Raw genomic sequence first — 16,575 nt, forward strand, 5'->3', positions numbered from 1 at the left:
CCATATTCATACAGATAGCAGTGTAGATATTTCCATTTTCATGCAGATAGCGGTGTATATATTTCCTGTTCAAACAGTTAGCGGTTTAGATATTTCCATGTTCATAAAGATAGCGGTGTATATATTTCCATGTTTATACAGATAGCGGTGAAGATGTATGCATGTTTACACAGATAGCGGTGTAGATATTTCCATGTTCATCCAGAAGGCTGTGTAGATATATCCATGTTTATTCAGATGGCGGTGAAGATATTTCCATGTTCATACAGATAGTGGTGTAGATATTTCCATGTTCATACAGATAGCGGAGCTGATATTTCCATGTTCATACAGGTAGCGGTGTAGATATTTCCATGTTTATACAGATAGCGGTGTAGATATATCCATGTTCATACAGTTGGCGGTGTAGATATTTCCATGTTCATGCAGATAGCGGTTTAGATATTTCCATGTTCATCCAGATGGCTGTGTAGATATATCCATGTTCAAACAGATGGCGGAGAAGTTATTTCCATGTTCATACAGATGGCGGTGTAGATATTTCCATGTTCATACAGATAGCGGTGTAGATATTTCCATGTTCATACAGATAGCGGTGTAGATATTTCCATGTTCATACAGATAGCGGTGTATGTATTTCCATATTCATACAGATAGCATCGTAGATATTTCCATTTTCATGCAGATAGTGGTGTATATATTTCCTGTTCAAACTGTTAGTGGTTTAGATATCTCCATGTTCATAAAGATAGCGGTGTAGATATTTCCATGTTTACACAGATAGCGGTGTAGATATTTCCATGTTCATCCAGAAGGCTGTGTAGATATATCCATGTTCATACAGACGGCGGTGAAGATATTTCCATTTTCATACAGATGGCGTTGTAGATATTTCCATGTTCATACAGATAGCGGTGTAATTATTTCCATGTGTAAAGGGATAGCTGTGTAGATATTTCCATGTATATGCAGATAGCTGTGTAGATGTTTCCATTTTCAGGCAGATAGCGGTGTATATATTTCCCTGTTCAAACAGTTAGCGGTGTAGATATTTCCATGTTCAGAAAGATAGCGGTGTAGATATTTCCATATTTATACAGATAGCGGTGAAGATGTATGCATGTTTACACAGATAGCAGTGTAGATATTTCCATGTTCATCCAGATGGCTGTGTAGATATATCCATGTTCATACAGATAGCGGTGTAGATATTTCCATGTTCATACAGATGGCTGTGTAGATATATCCATGTTCAAACAGATGGCGGAGAAGTTATTTCCATGTTCATACAGATGGCGGTGTAGATATTTCCATGTTCATACAGATAGCGGTGCGGATATTTCCATGTTCATCCAGATGGCTGTGTAGATATATCCATGTTCATACAGATGGCGGTAAAGATATTTCCATGTTCATACAGATAGCGGTGTAGATATTTCCATGTTCATACAGAAAGCGGTGTAGATATTTCCATGTTCAAACAGATAGCGGTGTATGCATTTCCATGTTCATACAGATAGCGGTGTAGATATTTCCATTTTCAAGCAGATAGCGGTGTATATATTTCCATGTTCAAACTGTTAGCGGTTTAGATATTTCCATGTTCATAAAGATAGCGGTGTAGATATTTCCATGTTTATACAGATAGCGGTGAAATTGTATGCATGTTTACACAGATACCGGTGTAGATATTTCCAGGTTCATCCAGATGGCTGTGTAGATATATCCATGTTCATACAGATGGCGGTGAAGATATTTCCATGTTCATACAGATAGCGGTGTATGTATTTCCATGTTCATACAGATAGCGGTGTAGATATTTCCATGTTCATCCAGATGGCTGTGTAGATATTTCCATGTTCATACAGATAGCGGTGTAGATATTTCCATGTTCACACAGATAGCGGTGTAGATATTTCCATGTTCATCCAGATGGCTGCGTAGATATATCCATGTTCATACAGATGGCGGTGAAGATATTTCCATGTACATACAGATAGCGGTGTAGATATTGCCATGTACATACCGATAGCGGTGCTGATACTTCCATGTTTATACAGGTAGCGGTGTTCATATTTCCGTGTTTATAAAGATGGCTGTGTAGATATATCCATGTTCATACAGGTGGCGGTGTAGATATTTCCATCTTCATACAGATAGCGGTTTAGATATTTCCGTGTTCTTCCAGATGGCTGTGTAGATATATCCATGTTCATACAGATGGCGGAGAAGATATTTCCATGTTCATACAGATGGCGGTGTAGATATTTCCATGTTCATGCAGATAGCGGTGTAGATATTTCCATGTTCATACAGATAGCGGTGTATGTATTTCCATGTTGATACAGATAGCGGTGTAGATATTTCCATTTTCATGCAGATAGCGGTGTATATATTTCCCTGTTCAAACAGTTATCGGTTTAGATATTTCCATGTTCATAAAGATAGCGGTGTAGATATTTCCATGTTTATACAGATAGCGGTGAAGATGTATGCATGTTTACACAGATAGCCGTGTACATATTTCCATGATCATCCAGATGGCTGTGTAGATATATCCATGTTCATACAGATGGCGGTGAAAATATTTCCATGCTCATACAGATAGCGGTGTAGATATTTCCATGTTCATACAGGTAGCGGTGTAGATATTTCCATGTTCACACAGATAGCGGTGCTGATATTTCCATGTTTATTCAGATAGCGGTGTAGATATTTCCATGTTGATACAGATAGCGGTGTAGATATCTCCATCTTAATACAGATGGCAGTGTAGATATTTATATGTTCATACAGATGGCCGTGCAGATATTTCCATGTTCATACAGATGGCGGTGTAGATATTTCCATGTTCATACAGATAGCGGTGTAGTTATTTCCATGTGTAAAGGGATACCTGTGTAGATATTTCCATGTATATGCAGATAGCTGTGTAGCAATTTACATTTTCATGCAGATAGCGGTGTATATATTTCCCTGTTCAAACAGATAGCGGTGTAGATATTTCCATGTTCATACAGATAGCGGTGTAGATATTTCCATGTACATACAGATAGCGGTGTAGATATTTCCATGTTCATACAGATAGCGGTGCTGATATTTCCATGTTTTTACAGTAGCGGTGAAGCTATTTCCATGTTTATGCAGATAGCGGTGTAGATATTTCCATGTTTATACAGATAGCGGTGTAGATATCTCCATCTTAATACAGATGGCGGTGAAGATATTTATATGTTCATGCAGATGGCGGTTCAGATATTTCCATTTTCATACAGATGGCGGTGTAGATATTTCCATGTTCATACAGATAGCGGTGTAGTTATTTCCCTGTGTAAAGAGATAGCTGTGTAGATATTTCCATGTATATGCAGATAGCTATGTAGATATTTCAATTCTCATTCAGATAGCGGTGTATATATTTCCCTGTTCAAACAGTTAGCGGTGTTGATATTTCCATGTTCAGAAAGATAGCGGTGTAGATATTTCCATGTTTATACAGATAGCGGTGAAGATGTATGCATGTTTACACAGATAGCGGTGTAGATATTTCCATGTTCATCCAGATGGCTGTGTAGATATATCCATGTTCATACAGATAGCGGTGTAGGTATTTCCATGTTCATACAGATAGCGGTGCAGATATTTCCATGTTCATCCAGATGGCTGTGTAGATATATCCATGTTCATACAGATGACGGTGATGATATTTCCATGTTCATACAGATAGCGGTGTAGATATTTCCATGTTATTACAGAAATCGGTGTAGATATTTCCATGTTCAAACAGATACCGGTGTATGTATTTCCATGTTCATAAAGATAGCGGTGTAGATTTTTCCATTTTCAAGCAGATTGCGGTGTATATATTTCCAAGTTCAAACAGTTACCGGTGTAGATATTTCCATGTTCATAAAGATAGCGGTGTAGATATTTCCATGTTTATACAGATAGCGGTGAAAATGTATGCATGTTTACACAGATAGCGGTGTAGATATTACCATGTTCATCCAGATGGCTGTGTAGATATATCCATGTTCATACAGATGGCGGCAAAGAGATTTCCATGTTCATACAGATACCGGTGTAGATATTTCCATGTTCATACAAATAGCGGTGTAGATATTTCCATGTTCATACAGATAGCGGTGTTTGTATTTCCATGTTCATACAGATAGCGGTGTAGATATTTCCATGTTCATCCAGATGGCTGTGTAGGTATTTCCATGTTCATACAGATAGCGGGGTAGATATTTCCATGTTCATACAGATAGCGGTGTAGATATTTCCATGTTCATCCAGATGGCTGCGTAGATATATCCATGTTCATACAGATTTCGGTGAAGATATTTCCATGTACATACAGATAGCGGTGTAGATATTTCCATGTTCATACAGATAGCCGTGTAGATATTGCCATGTACATACCGATAGCGGTGCTGATACTTCCATGTTTATACAGGTAGCGGTGTACATATTTCCGTGTTTATAAAGATGGCTGTGTAGATATATCCACGTTCATACAGATGGCGGTGTAGATATTTCCATGTTCATACAGATAGCGGTTTAGATATTTCCATGTTCATAAAGATGGCTGTGTAGATATATCCATGTTCATACAGATGGCAGAGAAGATATTTCCATGTTCATACAGATGGCGGTGTAGATATTTCCATGTTCATACAGATAGCGGTGTAGGTATTTCCATGTTCATACAGATAGCGGTGTAGATATTTCCATGTTCATACAGATAGCGGTGTATGTATTTCCATGTTCATACAGATAGCGGTGTAGATATTTCCATTTTTATGCAGATAGCGGTGTATATATTTCCCTGTTCAAACAGTTAGCGGTTTAGATATGTCCATGTTCATAAAGATAGCGGTGTAGATATTTCCATGTTTATACAGATAGCGGTGAGGATGTATGCATGTTTACGCAGATAGCCGTGTACATATTTCCATGTTCATCCAGATGGCTGTGTAGATATATCCATGTTCATACAGATGGCGGTGAAGATATTTCCATGTTCATACAGATAGCGGTGTAGATATTTCCATGTTCATACAGATGGCGGTGCTGATATTTCCATGTTCATACAGGTAGTGGTGTAGACATTTCCATGTTGATACAGATAGCGGTGTAGATATCTCCATCTTAATACAGATGGCGGTGTAGATATTTATATGTTCATACAGATGGCGGTGCAGATATTTCCATGTTCATACAGATGGCTGTGTAGATATTTCCATGTTCATACAGATAGCGGTGTAGTTATTTCCATGTGTAAAGAGATACCTGTGTAGACATTTCCATGTATATGCAGATAGCTGTGTAGCAATTTCCATTTTCATGCAGACAGCGGTGTATATATTTCCCTGTTCAAACAGATAGCGGTGTAGATATTTCCATGTTCATACAGATAGCGGTGTAGATATTTCCATGTTCATACAGATTGCGGTGTAGATATTTCCATGTTCATACAGATAGCGGTGCTGAAATTTCCATGTTTATACAGGTAGCGGTGAAGCTATTTCCATGTTTATACAGATAGCGGTGTAGATATTTCCATGTTTATACAGATAGCGGTGTAGATATTTCCATGTTTATACAGATAGCGGTGTAGATATCTCCATTTTAATACAGATGGCGGTGTAGATATTTATATGTTCATACAGATGGCGGTTCAGAGATTTCCATTTTCAAACAGATGGCGGTGTAGATATTACCATGTTCTTACAGATAGCGGTGTAGTTATTTCCATGTGTAGAGAGATAGCTGTGTAGATATATCCATGTATATGCAGATAGCTGTGTAGATATTTCCATTTTCATGCAGATAGCGGTGTATATATTTCCCTGTTCAAACAGTTAGCGGTGTAGATATTTCCATGTTCAGAAAGATAGCGGTGTAGATATTTCCATGTTTATACAGATAGCGGTGATTATGTATGCATGTTTACACAGATAGCGGTGTAGATACTTCCATGTTCATCCAGATGGCTGTGTAGATATATCCATGTTCATACAGATAGCGGTGTAGATATTTCCATGTTCATACAGATAGCGGTGCAGATATTTCCATGTTCATCCAGATGGCTGTGTAGATATATCCATGTTCATACAGATGGCGGTGAAGATATTTCCATGTTCATACAGATAGCGTTGTAGATATTTCCATGTTCATAAAGAAAGCGGTGTAGATATTTCCATGTTCAAACAGATAGCGGTGTATGTATTTCCATGTTCATACAGATAGCGGTGTAGATATTTCCATTTTCAAGCAGATAGCGGTGTATATATTTCCATGTTCAAACAGTTAGCGGTGTAGATATTTCCATGTTCAGAAAGATAGCGGTGTAGATATTTCCATGTTTATACAGATAGCGGTGAAAATGTATGAATGTTTACACAGATAGCGGTGTAGATATTTCCATGTTCATCCAGATGGCTGTGTAGATATATCCATGTTCACACAGATGGCGGTGAAGATATTTCCATGTTCATACAGATAGCGGTGTAGATATTTCCATGTTCATACAGATAGCGGTGTTGATATTTCCATGTTCATACAGACAGCGGTGTATGTATTTCCATGTTCATACAGATAGCGGTGTAGATATTTCCATGTTAATCCAGATGGCTGTGTAGATATTTCCATGTTCATACAGATAGCGATGTAGATATTTCCATGTTCATACAGATAGCGGTGTAGATATTTCCATGTTCATCCAGATGGCTGAGTAGATATATCCATGTTCATACAGATGGCGGTGAAGATATTTCCATGTACATACAGATAGCGGTGTAGATATTTCCATGTTCATACAGATAGCCGTGTAGATATTGCCATGTTCATACCGATAGCCGTGCGGAAACTTCCATGTTTATACAGGTAGCGGTGTACATATTTCCGTGTTTATACAGATGGCTGTGTAGATATATCCATGTTCATACAGATGGCGGTGTAGATATTTCCATGTTCATACAGATAGCAGTTTAGATATTTCCATGTTCATCCAGATGGCTGTGTAGATACATCCATGATCATACAGATGGTGGAGAAGATATTTCCATGTTCATACAGATGGCGGTGTAGATATTTCCATGTTCATACAGATAGCGTTGTAGATATTTCCATGTTCATAAAGAAAGCGGTGTAGATATTTCCATGTTCAAACAGATAGCGGTGTATGTATTTCCATGTTCATACAGATAGCGGTGTAGATATTTCCATTTTCAAGCAGATAGCGGTGTATATATTTCCATGTTCAAACAGTTAGCGGTGTAGATATTTCCATGTTCATAAAGATAGCGGTGTAGATATTTCCATGTTTATACAGATAGTGGTGAAAATGTATGCATGTTTACACAGATAGCGGTGTAGATATTTCCATGTTCATCCAGATGGCTGTGTAGATATATCCATGTTCACACAGATGGCGGTGAAGATATTTCCATGTTCATACAGATAGCCGTGTAGATATTTCCATGTTCATACAGATAGCGGTGTTGATATTTCCATGTTCATACAGACAGCGGTGTATGTATTTCCATGTTCATACAGATAGCGGTGTAGATATTTCCATGTTAATCCAGATGGCTGTGTAGATATTTCCATGTTCATACAGATAGCGATGTAGATATTTCCATGTTCATACAGATAGCGGTGTAGATATTTCCATGTTCATCCAGATGGCTGAGTAGATATATCCATGTTCATACAGATGGCGGTGAAGATATTTCCATGTACATACAGATAGCGGTGTAGATATTTCCATGTTCATACAGATAGCCGTGTAGATATTGCCATGTTCATACCGATAGCCGTGCGGAAACTTCCATGTTTATACAGGTAGCGGTGTACATATTTCCGTGTTTATACAGATGGCTGTGTAGATATATCCATGTTCATACAGATGGCGGTGTAGATATTTCCATGTTCATACAGATAGCGGTGTAGATATTTCCATGTTCATACAGATTGCGGTGTATGTATTTCCATGTTCATACAGATAGCGGTGTAGATATTTCCATTTTCATGCACATAGCGGTGTATATATTTCCCTTTTCAGTTAGCGGTGTAGATATTTCCATGTTCATACAGATAGCGGTGTAGATATTTCCATGTTCATACAGATAGCGGTGTAGATATTTCCATGTTCATACAGATAGCGGTGTAGATATTTCCATGTTCATCCAGATGGCTGTGTAGATATATCCATGTTCATACAGATGGCGGAGAAGATATTTCCCTGTTCTTACAGATGGCGGTGTAGATATTTCCATGTTCATTCAGATAGCGGTGTAGATATTTCCATGTTCATACAGATAGCGGTGTAGATATTTCCATGTTCACACAGATAGCGGTGTATGTATTTCCATCTTCATACAGATAGCGGTGTAGATATTTCCATTTTCATGCAGATCGCGGTGTATATATTTCCCTGTTCAAACAGTTAGCGGTTTAGATATTTCCATGTTCATAAAGATAGCGGTGTAGATATTTCCATGTTTATACAGATAGCGGTGAAGTTGTATGCATGTTTACACAGATAGCGGTGTAGATATTTCCAAGTTCATACAGATAGCGGTGCAGATATTTCCATGTTCATACAGATAGCGGTGTAGATATTTCCATGTTCATACAGATAGCGGAGCTGATATTTCCATGTTCATACAGGTAGCGGTGTAGATATTTCCATGTTTATACAGATAGCGGTGTAGATATATCCATGTTCATACAGATGGCGGTGTAGATATTTCCATGTTCATGCAGATAGCGGTTTAGATATTTCCATGTTCATCCAGATGGCTGTGTAGATATATCCATGTTCAAACAGATGGCGGAGAAGATATTTCCATGTTCATACAGATGGCGGTGTAGATATTTCCATGTTCATACAGATAGCGTTGTAGATATTTCCATGTTCATACAGATAGCGGTGTAGATATTTCCATGTTCATACAGATAGCGGTGTATGTATTTCCATATTCATACAGATAGCAGCGTAGATATTTCCATTTTCATGCAGATAGCGGTGTATATATTTCCTGTTCAAACAGTTAGCGGTTTAGATATTTCCATGTTCATAAAGATAGCGGTGTATATATTTCCATGTTTATACAGATAGCGGTGAAGATGTATGCATGTTTACACAGATAGCGGTGTAGATATTTCCATGTTCATCCAGAAGGCTGTGTAGATATATCCATGTTCATTCAGATGGCGGTGAAGATATTTCCATGTTCATACAGATAGCGGTGTAGATATTTCCATGTTCATACAGATAGCGGAGCTGATATTTCCATGTTCATACAGGTAGCGGTGTACATATTTCCATGTTTATACAGATAGCGGTGTAGATATATCCATGTTCATACAGTTGGCAGTGTAGATATTTCCATGTTCATGCAGATAGCGGTTTAGATATTTCCATGTTCATCCAGATGGCTGTGTAGATATATCCATGTTCAAACAGATGGCGGAGAAGTTATTTCCATGTTCATACAGATGGCGGTGTAGATATTTCCATGTTCATACAGATAGCGGTGTAGATATTTCCATGTTCATACAGATAGCGGTGTAGATATTTCCATGTTCATACAGATAGCGGTGTATGTATTTCCATATTCATACAGATAGCGTCGTAGATATTTCCATTTTCATGCAGATAGCGGTGTATATATTTCCTGTTCAAACAGTTAGCGGTTTAGATATCTCCATGTTCATAAAGATAGCGGTGTAGATATTTCCATGTTTACACAGATAGCGGTGTAGATATTTCCATGTTCATCCAGAAGGCTGTGTAGATATATCCATGTTCATACAGACGGCGGTGAAGATATTTCCATTTTCATACAGATGGCGGTTTAGATATTTCCATGTTCATACAGATAGCGGTGTAATTATTTCCATGTGTAAAGAGATAGCTGTGTAGATATTTCCATGTATATGCAGATAGCTGTGTAGATGTTTCCATTTTCAGGCAGATAGCGGTGTATATATTTCCCTGTTCAAACAGTTAGCGGTGTAGATATTTCCATGTTCAGAAAGATAGCGGTGTAGATATTTCCATATTTATACAGATAGCGGTGAAGATGTATGCATGTTTACACAGATAGCAGTGTAGATATTTCCATGTTCATCCAGATGGCTGTGTAGATATATCCATGTTCATACAGATAGCGGTGTAGATATTTCCATGTTCATACAGATAGCAGTGCGGATATTTCCATGTTCATCCAGATGGCTGTGTAGATATATCCATGTTCATACAGATGGGGGTGAAGATATTTCCATGTTCATACAGATAGCGGTGTAGATATTTCCATGTTCATACAGAAAGCGGTGTAGATATTTCCATGTTCAAACAGATAGCGGTGTATGCATTTCCATGTTCATACAGATAGCGGTGTAGATATTTCCATTTTCAAGCAGATAGCGGTGTATATATTTCCATGTTCAAACTGTTAGCGGTGTAGATATTTCCATGTTCATTAAGATAGCGGTGTAGTTATTTCCATGTTTATACAGATAGCGGTGTAGATATTTCCATGTTCATCTAGATGGCTGTGTAGATATATCCATGTTCATACAGATGGCGGTGAAGATATTTCCATGTTCATACAGATAGCGGTGTAGATATTTCCATGTTCATACAGATAGCGGTGTAGATATTTCCATGTTCATACAGACAGCGGTGTATGTATTTCCATGTTCATACAGATAGCGGTGTAGATATTCCCATGTTAATCCAGATGGCTGTGTAGATATTTCCATGTTCATACAGATAGCGGTCTAGATATTTCCATGTTCATACAGATAGCGGTGTAGATATTTCCATGTTCATCCAGTTGGCTGAGTAGATATATCCATGTTCATACAGATGGCGGTGAAGATATTTCCATGTACATACAGATAGCGGTGTAGATATTTCCATGTTCATAGAGATAGCCGTGTAGATATTGCCATGTTCATACCGATAGCCGTGCTGAAACTTCCATGTTTATACAGGTAGCGGTGTACATATTTCCGTGTTTATACAGATGGCTGTGTAGATATATCCATGTTCATATAGATGGCGGTGTAGATATTTCCATGTTCATACAGATAGCGGTTTAGATATTTCCATGTTCATCCAGATGGCTGTGTAGATATATCCATGTTCATACAGATGGCGGAGAAGATATTTCCATGTTCATACAGATGGCGGTGTAGATATTTCCATGTTCATACAGATAGCGGTGTAGATATTTCCATGTTCATACAGATAGCGGTGTAGATATTTCCATGTTCATACAGATAGCGGTGTATGTATTTCCATGTTCATACAGATAGCGGTGTAGATATTTCCATTTTAATGCAGATAGCGGTGTATATATTTCCCTGTTCAAACAGTTATCGGTTTAGATATTTCCATGTTCATAAAGATAGCGGTGTAGATATTTCCATGTTTATACAGATAGCGGTGAAGATGTATGCATGTTTACACAGATAGCCGTGTACATATTTCCATGTTCATCCAGATGGCTGTGTAGATATATCCATGTTCATACAGATGGCGGTGAAGATATTTCCATGTTCATACAGATAGCGGTGCTGATATTTCCATGTTCATACAGGTAGCGGTGTAGATATTTCCATGTTGATACAGATAGCGGTGTAGATATCTCCATCTTAATACAGATTGCGGTGTAGATATTTATATGTTCATACAGATGGCGGTGCAGATATTTCCATGTTCATACAGATGGCGGTGTAGATATTTCCATGTTCATACAGATAGCGGTGTAGTTATTTCCATGTGTAAAGAGATACCTGTGTAGATATTTCCATGTATATGCAGATAGCTGTGTAGCAATTTCCATTTTCATGCAGACAGCGGTGTATAAATTTCCCTGTTCAAACAGATAGCGGTGTAGATATTTCCATGTTCATACAGATAGCGGTGTAGATATTTCCATGTTCATACAGATTGCGGTGTAGATATATCCATGTTCATACAGATAGCGGTGTAGATATTTCCATGTTCATACAGATTGCGGTGTAGATATTTCCATGTTCATACAGATAGCGGTACTGATATTTCTATGTTTATACAGGTAGCAGTGAAGCTATTTCCATGTTTATACAGATAGCGGTGTAGATATTTCCATGTTTATACAGATAGCGGTGTAGATATTTCCATGTTTATACAGATAGCTGTGTAGATATCTCCATTTTAATACAGATGGCGGTGTAGATATTTATATGTTCATACAGATGGCGGTTCAGAGATTTCCATTTTCATACAGATGGCGGTGTAGATATTTCCATGTTCATACAGATAGCGGTGTAGTTATTTCCATGTGTAGAGAGATAGCTGTGTAGATATTTCCATGTATATGCAGATAGCTGTGTAGATATTTCCATTTTCTTGCAGATAGCGGTGTATATATTTCCCTGTTCAAACAGTTATCGGTTTAGATATTTCCATGTTCATAAAGATAGCGGTGTAGATATTTCCATGTTTATACAGATAGCGGTGAAGATGTATGCATGTTTACACAGATAGCCGTGTACACATTTCCATGTTCATCCAGATGGCTGTGTAGATATATCCATGTTCATACAGATGGCGGTGAAGATATTTCCATGTTCATACAGATAGCGGTGCTGATATTTCCATGTTCATACAGGTAGCGGTGTAGATATTTCCATGTTTATACAGATAGCGGTGTAGATATTTCCATGTTTATACAGATGGCTGTGTAGATATATCCATGTTCATACAGATGGTGGAGAAGATATTTCCATGTTCATACAGTTGGCGGTGTAGATATTTCCATGTTCATACAGATAGGGGTGAAGATATTTCCATGTTCATACAGATAGCGGTTTAGATATTTCGATGTTCATACAGATAGCGGTGTATGTATTTCCATGTTCATACAGATAGCGGTGTAGATATTTCCATTTTTATGCAGAAAGCGGTGTATATATTTCCCTGTTCAAACAGTTAGCGGTTTAGATATTTCCATGTTCATAAAGATAGAGGTGTAGCTATTTCCATGTTTATACAGATAGCGGTGAAGATGTATGCATGTTTTCACAGATAGCCGTGTACATATTTCCATGTTCATCCAGATGGCTCTGTTGATATATCCATGTTCATACAGATAGCTGTTTAGATATTTCCATGTTCATAAAGATAGCGGTGTAGATATTTCAATGTTTATACAGATAGCGGTGAAAATGTATGCATGTTTACACAGATAGCGGTGTAGATATTTCCATGTTCCTCCAGAATGCTGTGTAGATATATCCATCTTCATACAGATGGCGGTGAAGATATTTACATGTTCATACAGATAGCGGTGTAGATATTTCCATGTACATACAGAAAGCGGTGTAGATATTTCCATGTTCAAACAGATAGCGGTGTATGTATTTCCATGTTCATACAGTTAGCGGTGTATATATTTCCATTTTCAAGCAGATAGCGGTGTATATACTTCCATGTTCAAACAGTTAGCGGTGTAGATATTTCCATGTTCATACAGATAGCGGTGTAGATATTTCCATGTTTATACAGATAGCGGTGAAAATGTAGGCATGTTTACACAGATAGCGGTGTAGATATTTCCATGTTCATCCAGATGGCTGTGTAGATATATCCATGTTCATATAGATGGCGGTGAAATTATTTCCATGTTCATACAGATAGCGGTGTAGATATTTCCATGTTCATAGAGATAGCGGTGTAGATATTTCCATGTTCATACAGATAGTGGTGTAGATATTTCCATGTTCATCCAGATGGCTGTGTAGATATTTCCGTGTTCATACAGATAGCGGTGTAGATATTTCCATGTTCATACAGATAGCGGTGTAGATATTTCCATGTTCATACAGATGGCGGTGTAGATATTTCCATTTTCATACAGATAGCGGTGTAGTTATTTCCATGTGTAAAGAGATACCTGTGTAGATATTTCCATGTATATGCAGATAGCTGTGTAGCAATTTCCATTTTCATGCAGACAGCGGTGTATATATTTCACTGTTCAAACAGATAGCGGTGTAGATATTTCCATGTTCATACAGATAGCGGTGTAGATATTTCCATGTTCATACAGATAGCGGTGTAGATATTTCCATGTTCATACAGATAGCTGTGCTGATATCTCCATGTTTTTACAGGTAGCGGTGAAGATATTTCCATGTTTATACAGATAGCGGTGTAGATATTTAAATGTTTATACAGACAGCGGTGTAGATATTTCCATGTTTATACAGATAGCGGTGTAGATATCTCCATTTTAATACAGATGGCGGTGTAGATATTTATATGTTCATACAGATGGCGGTTCAGATATTTCCATTTTCATACAGATGGTGGTGTAGATATTTCCATGTTCATACAGATAGCGGTGTAGTTATTTCCATTCGTAAAGTGATAGCTGTGTAGATATTTCCATGTATATGCAGATAGCTGTGTAGATATTTCCATTTTCATGCAGATAGCGGTGTATATATTTCCATGTTCAAACAGATAGCGGTGTAGATATTTCCATGTTCATACAGATAGCGGTGTATGTATTTCCATGTTCATACTGATAGCGGTGTAGATATTTCCAAGTTAATCCAGATGGCTGTGTTGATATTTCCATGTTAATACAGATAGCGGTGTAGATATTTCCATGTTCATACAGATAGCGGTGTAGATATTTCCATCTTTATACAGACAGCGGTGAAGATGTATGCATGTTTACACAGATAGCGGTGTAGATATTTCCATGTTCATACAGATAGCGGATTAGATATTTCCATGTTCATCCAGATGGCTTTGTAGATATATCCACGTTCATACAGATAGCGGAGAAGATATTTCCATATTCATACAGATGGCGGTGTAGATATTTCCATGTTCATACAGATAGCGGTGTAGATATTTCCATGTTCATACAGATAGCGGTGTAGATATTTCCATGTTCATACAGATAGCGGTGTATGTATTTCCATGTTCATACAGATAGCGGTGTAGATATTTCCATTTTCATGCAGATAGCGGTGTATATTTTTCCCTGTAAAAACAGTTATCAGTTTAGATATTTCCATGTTCATAAAGATAGCGGTGTAGATATTTCCATGTTTATACAGATAGCGGTGAAGATGTATGCATGTTTACACAGATAGCCGTGTACATATTTCCATGTTCATACAGATGGCGGTGAAGATATTTCCATGCTCATACAGATAGCGGTGTAGATATTTCCATTTTCATACAGGTAGCGGTGTAGATATTTCCATGTTCACACAGATAGCGGTGCTGATATTTCCATGTTTATTCAGATAGCGGTGTAGATATTTCCATGTTGATACAGATAGCGGTGTAGATATCTCCATCTTAATACAGATGGCGGTGTAGATATTTATATGTTCATACAGATGGCGGTGCAGAGATTTCCATGTTCGTACAGATGGCGGTGTAGAGATTTCCATGTTCATACAGATAGCGGTGTAGTTATTTCCATGTGTAAAGAGATACCTGTGTAGATATTTCCATGTATATGCAGATAGCTGTGTAGCAATTTCCATTTTGATGCAGATAGCGGTGTATATATTTCCCTGTTCAAACAGATAGCGGTGTAGATATTTCCATGTTAATACAGATAGCTGTGCTGATATTTCCATGTTTTTACAGTAGCGGTGAAGCTATTTCCATGTTTATACAGATAGCGGTGTAGATATTTCCATATTTATACAGATAGCGGTGTAGATATTTCCATGTTTATACAGATAGCGGTGTAGATGTCTCCATCTTAATACAGATGGCGGTGTAGATATTTATATGTTCATACAGATGGTGGTTCAGATATTTCCATGTTCATCCAGATGGCTGTGTAGATATTTCCATGTTCATCCAGATGGCTGTGTAGATATATCCATGTTCATACAGATGGCGTTGAAGATATTTCCATGTTCATACAGATAGCGGTGTAGATATTTCCATGTTCATACAGATAGCGGTGCTGATATTTCCATGTTCATACAGGTAGCGGTGTAGATATTTCCATGTTTATACAGATAGCGGTGTAGATATTTCCATGTTTATACAGATAGCGGTGTAGATATTTCCATGTTGAGACAGATAGCGGTGTAGATATCTCCATCTTAATACAGATGGCGGTGTAGATATTTATATGTTCATACAGATGGCGGTGCAGATATTTCCATGTTCATACAGATGGCGGTGTAGATATTTCCATGTTCATACAGATAGCGGTGTAGTTATTTACATGTGTAAAGAGATACCTGTGTAGATATTTCCATGTATATGCAGATAGCTGTGTAGCAATTTCCATTTTCATGCAGACAGCGGTGTATATATTTCCCTGTTCAAACAGATAGCGGTGTAGATATTTCCATGTTCATACAGATAACGGTGTAGATATTTCCATGTTCATACAGATTGCGGTGTAGATATTTCCATGTTCATACAGATAGCGGTGCTGAAATTTCCATGTTTTTACAGGTAGCAGTGAAGCTATTTCCATGTTTATACAGATAGCGGTGTAGATATTTCCATGTTTA

The sequence above is a fragment of the Gorilla gorilla genome, chromosome 4, assembly GCF_029281585.2.
Source record: "Gorilla gorilla gorilla isolate KB3781 chromosome 4, NHGRI_mGorGor1-v2.1_pri, whole genome shotgun sequence".
NCBI classification, from domain to species: domain Eukaryota; kingdom Metazoa; phylum Chordata; class Mammalia; order Primates; family Hominidae; genus Gorilla; species Gorilla gorilla.